This window comes from Pipistrellus kuhlii, unplaced genomic scaffold (assembly GCF_014108245.1).
Source record: "Pipistrellus kuhlii isolate mPipKuh1 unplaced genomic scaffold, mPipKuh1.p scaffold_m20_p_17, whole genome shotgun sequence".
Lineage (NCBI taxonomy): Eukaryota > Metazoa > Chordata > Mammalia > Chiroptera > Vespertilionidae > Pipistrellus > Pipistrellus kuhlii.
The window spans coordinates 4,407,282-4,412,510 of record NW_023425482.1 but is presented as its reverse complement, the minus strand read 5'-3'; positions in this window follow the sequence as shown (position 1 = coordinate 4,412,510).

The window sequence follows — 5,229 nt, the reverse complement described above, 5'->3', positions numbered from 1 at the left end:
CCTCTGAGTCTTGCTGTTTCACTGTAGAAGCCACATCCCTGACTCCACCCCAGCCCCCCAGCCCTGAACCCCATAAGCCACCACGCTCGGCCCTCTTATCTCTGCTTCCTGTAGGGGTAGAGGTGGGAATTAGAGACCTAAGGTCTCAGGAGCTCTGTGGGAAAGCATGACCCCTTGCCAGCAAGGAATCCACCTGGTCCCACCAGGCCCCTAACTGGGCCCTGGGAAGGTGACGATTGGAGGCTAAGAGCTGCCATCCACTGGCTGCCCGTGTTTATCTGGGAATGGAGGTCCCTAATACAGCGCGTCCCTCCGAGAGGCTCCTCGTGCCAGCTCCTGTTCCTCCCTGTCTTATGCAGCATCAGTTCAGGAGTAGGGAATCCTTTCCTTTCCTTTCTCCGTGAATGAACTCCCTTTGGGGAGACCAGGTGGTGATTCAAGGAGAAAATGTTGATTGAGCAAGTGTCTTCTCTGTATCTGTTACACCTGACCCTCTACACTTCACCAGTACAAACATTCAAGCGTGAACACCATACATTGTCACCACCATTCTTTTTAGGACCACCACTCAAAGCCCTGAGTGGCTCCCTTTGCCTACAGACCAGACCCAAGGCCTCTGGAGCCCAGGGCTCAGCCCCTCCCCTCGGCAGAGTGGAGGTCCCGGGGGCTGGGCCAGTTGACCTCTGGGTGGATTAGCTATGGGAACATCAAAGGCATAGCCTGGACCCCAGAGGCCCACCAATGTCCCACAGGCAGCCAGCCTGCAGGGACTCAGTGCTCTGTCATTGCTCCTTGGTCACCCTGAGCCGGAAGGGCCCTGGGGAGGCCTGGGGAGCCAGGGAGAAAGAGTGCTCACCCACAGTCCCCCTGACCAGGCCTCACATCCCGAGGAAGAGTTTCCCTCCTGTCTGCAGGGCCCTTCTTCCAGGGCCCAGGGAGCCTGGGAGGCTGCGAGAATTCGTATGAATTATCCTGAGGACAGCCTGTGAGAGGGCTCAGCCTTAGGCCAGTTCATTGCTTCTAGAAGGTTCCATAAACTTGAAGGTATGTGCAGGTGAGCCGCTTGCTTTGCTAATCACTTACTCACTGTCTAGTGGCCTAAGGAAGGTGTCCCAGACCCGGCTGGTTTGGAGGCCCTGGCTGGCCCTCCTCAAGCATGTCTCCTGTTGCCATCAGCTCTGGGGAGGGACCGCCTGTTCCTGCTGCAGCCCAGGCCTACGAGAGTGGAGAGGCCGTCCTGGCTGACCCCAGGTGCTGGAGCCAGCCCCATCTCGTCGGTAGGCTCCTGGAGGCGGGCCCAGCCCAGCTGCACCTGAGCTGATGTGCACAGTGCACTGGCTCGGGGATGCTCTGCCTGCAGGGTCCCCCCACCCACCCAGGACTGAGAAGTGAAATTGCTAGGTGTCTGGGTGAGGGCCAGTTGGGTCCACCAGGCAGGTTTTCAAAGGCGATGTGGGCTGGTCTTCTGTCCAAGCACCCAGTTGGACTCGGTTTCCTTAGCGCAGGGTCTGGAAGAACTGCACTTCAGGAGGAAGGGAAAGAGGCCTTTCCCTGCCCAGCCCGCTGACAGGTCACCAACAACCGACTCCCCTGTCAGAGGAAGAGGCAATTCTGCGGCTGGGTCAACAGGGCTCTCATCTACATGCCCTGTCCCAGGGTCCCTTGTGGGCAGTGTGCTGGGGAGGGTCTACGTGGCAACACTACGGCACCACGCCCTGTTCTCGGTGCCCAGCAGGTGTCTTTCCACACTGCCCCATGCCAGCCATTATCCACTCTCCCCTCTTCTGCAGATGAGGAAACTGCGGGGCCCATTGAAAACGAAAGTTTGGGCCACTTGTTTGAAAAGTCTGAAGCATTTCCAGGCTTTGACAGCAGAACATTAACCAAGCTTGGACCTCGTGCACTTCACCAGGGACTCAGGGCTTGCTCCGGATCAGCCCCAGCCCCCAGGGAGAGCTTGGACCACCACACACTCCCAGGCCAAGCTGCCAGGAGTGGGTCCTGCTGGTCTGATGGTGACCCAGTGCAAGCATTCTCAAACTGGGTTCCCTAGAGAATAGGGTTCCGTGGGCCCCTCATAGGCTGCCCTGGGGGTGGCCAAGCAAACTCCCCAGCATCACCCTCAGGTCTTTGAAATTCCCACTGTCCAGCTTACACATTTCTGGTCAATATTATTTGTAATAAGCGAATATTATGCTTCCATGTAAAAAAAAAAACTTCGGAGGGAGGATGGTTCAGAGAGACAGATGTGTTAAAAATGTAAACCATGGATTTCATCCAAGCCCATGTTTCAACAGAAGGGAAACTGAGGCCCACGAGCAGCTATGGGGCCAACCCAGAAGCCAGATCCCCATCTGGTCAGTTGGAGCTGGTCGCCCCCGGTCTCTGGGAACCTGGCTGGATAGGATCGAAGCTGGTCCCTGAGTGGAGGTTTGGGGGGCTCCTGCTAGTCTGAGGTTCTTTGGGATGTCCCTCCGGCTCCCAGCCGCAGCTCCCAGCTGGACTTGGGGAGCCCTCGCACTGCTCGCCCTTGTGACACTTGTACATCTGCACGTGTGAAGGCTGGTTCCGCTCTCTTCCCATGGAAGGGTCGGGTAGAAGGACCATGCCGCTGTGTCACCTTTAGGAGGGCAGGACGATTGTGTGGAATGGGCTGAGTCAGGGAGGGGCAGGTGACAGGAGGCTGTCAGTCCCTCACACCTGGCCGCTGTCCCCATACACAGCAGCCGCCAACCAGGAGCAGGGACAGCCAAGGCGGGGCACAGCCAGGTGCACACCAGGAGGTGAGTGGAGGGGGCGGAAGTCGCACCATACCCAAAGAAAATAAAACTTTAAAACGTAATCATTGTGTTGGTCAAATAAACTGCCTCCACATCTGGCCCGATCCAGGGCCTTTGAAGGCCCTCTTCCCTCTGCACGTGGACACGGGCACACCCTGCCACCTCCTCGCCGCCATCTGCAAATATTTGTAGGGCACATTAGGCGCCTGCCCGTGTTCTGGACACACCAAGAGCAGAGGCCAGATCTCCCCGGGGAGTCTGAGCTTGGATCCTGCTCTGCTATGGGCTTGCTGTGTGGTCTTGGGCAAGCTGCTAGACCTCTCTGAGTCTGTATCCCTATCTGTAAAATGGGGCAGCATGTTCAATGAGGGTAAAGAGCTGGCCCAGGGGAGGGAGGCTCATTCAATAGGAATTCTGTCTAGGGTTTGTTTGTTTGTTTGTTGAGGGGAGTGTCTTCCCATGAACCTTGTGGCTAAAGTGGTCAGGGGACAGCCTCCCGGGTGGCTCGGAATCACCAACCTGTTACTTTCTTATCCGGAGGATCACTTACGACAGGGGTGGGACACCTGTGTCATCTGCTCTGGGAGGCTGGGTATCAGGTGGGCACTGCGGTCCCACTGGCTCCTTCCCAAGCTTCTCTTTCCCGGTTGGCCTCCGCTGGATGGGGAGATAAAAGAAAGATAGAAACAATATCTTCCACACCTCCCTCCCTCAGAGGTTCTCATCCAGTCTTCCCACCACTGTGCAATTGGTGTCACGTTGGACCCATTTTACAGACCAACAGACTGAGGCTCAGTCAGGTATGAGCCGTGAGTGATGGAGCCAGGGAGGCTCCCTCCCTTTCAACATCGCCCCTCCCCCTTGCCAAGGATGTGTCTGCTCTCCGGCCTTTGCTCATGGGACTGAACTGGACTTGAAGGCGATGGCACTTTTGTGAGGAGTGTCTGCCAGGCCGTGGGTCCTGCTGGCTGCTCACAATGCGCGGCCGCCCTGCTGCACCTTCCTCAATTGTAGAAGCCCCTCCTGAGGGTTTGGGAAGTTTCCCCCAGGAGGGCCTGGAATTAGAGCTCGGTGAACTACCCAGTGTAGTTGTCACTCCTGTCATCATTGTCACTCTCGTCATTATTGTCACCTGTGCCTTCTCCAGGGCTCCGAGGGCCCTTCCCACACAGCTCTGGACAATCATGGCCCAGCAGTCTCTGCACCCAACCTCCAAGTCCATCCCTCCCTGTCTCCCTGGATGATGTTCTGCTGGGCCACGAGCCGGCCTGACCCTGCATCTGTGTCAATAAAGGGAGCCCAGGGTCTGACTGGCTCCTGTGCTGTCTCCCGAGTGCGGGTAACCCGGGGAAAGCAGCTTTTGTCTGGCGGGGCAGGCAGGGTTCTGCACAGGAAGGGCCCTGGCAGGGCATGGGACCTTCGGGTCCACCTCCTGCACTCCAGGAAGAGAGACTGAGGCTCAGAGGGGCCCAGAGAGGTGGTTGGAGGGGTACAAGGTCAGGACGGCTGTGCCGCCGATGGCTGGCACGGAGCCCACTCCTGGATGGCCCGGGGTGAAGGGCCAAGACTGCTCAGCTGTCATTCTGATTAAACCCAGATGTCCTCCTAGGGATGCAAATGTGCTCTGGGAGCGTGTAAATGAAAAGCACAAGAATCGAGAAGTGTTCCTGGAATAGCTTCGTGGGGAGCCTGGGGGGAGGGGAGCTGCAAGAAACCGCCTGTGGAAGTCCTGGGCCCAGTGCCCAGCAACCCTGCCATCCACTGGCCTCTGCCAGCTGCTGGAACAGCCCACACCTGCCGGGGGGTTGGGGCAGGAGCAGGCAGCTGCTGGGACTGAGCCTAGAGCCGCCTTGCCCCCCAGCCCTCAAGGCTGCCCAGGGAGAAGTCTGGATGGAGCATGGCCAGCTTCTTCCAAGGATTCCATGCTGGAGCTGGAAATGGGGTATTAATCCCAAAGTGACCCGCATTCAAAAATCAATCTGGCTGAAACCGGTTTGGCTCAGTGGTTAGAGCATCGGCCTGTGGAATGAAAGGTCCCGGGTTCGATTCCGGTTAAGGGCATGTACCTTGGTTGTGGGCACATCCCCAGAAGGGGGGTGTGCAGAAGGCAGCTGATTGATGTTTCTAACTATCTATCCATCTCTCTTTCTCTCTGTTAAAAATCAATAAAATATATATATATTTTTTAAAAACTTAATAGAAAGGATCCAGTGTACACACACACTCTCTCTAGGGCACACCTGTGACTTTCTCCCACTTCTTTCCTAAGACACCTGGTCTTTGCTTTCTTTCTCCGAGGGCCCTTCTTTTGTCCTGGTAACTTGTTTCCTGAGTCCACACAGCCCAGCTGGCTCACTTCTTCTGCCTCTGTGACTTCCTAAAGGGGCAAGGGAGCCACCCCTAGGCTTCACTCTTCCTCACATTGCCAAAGGCCACGGCAGCTCCATCT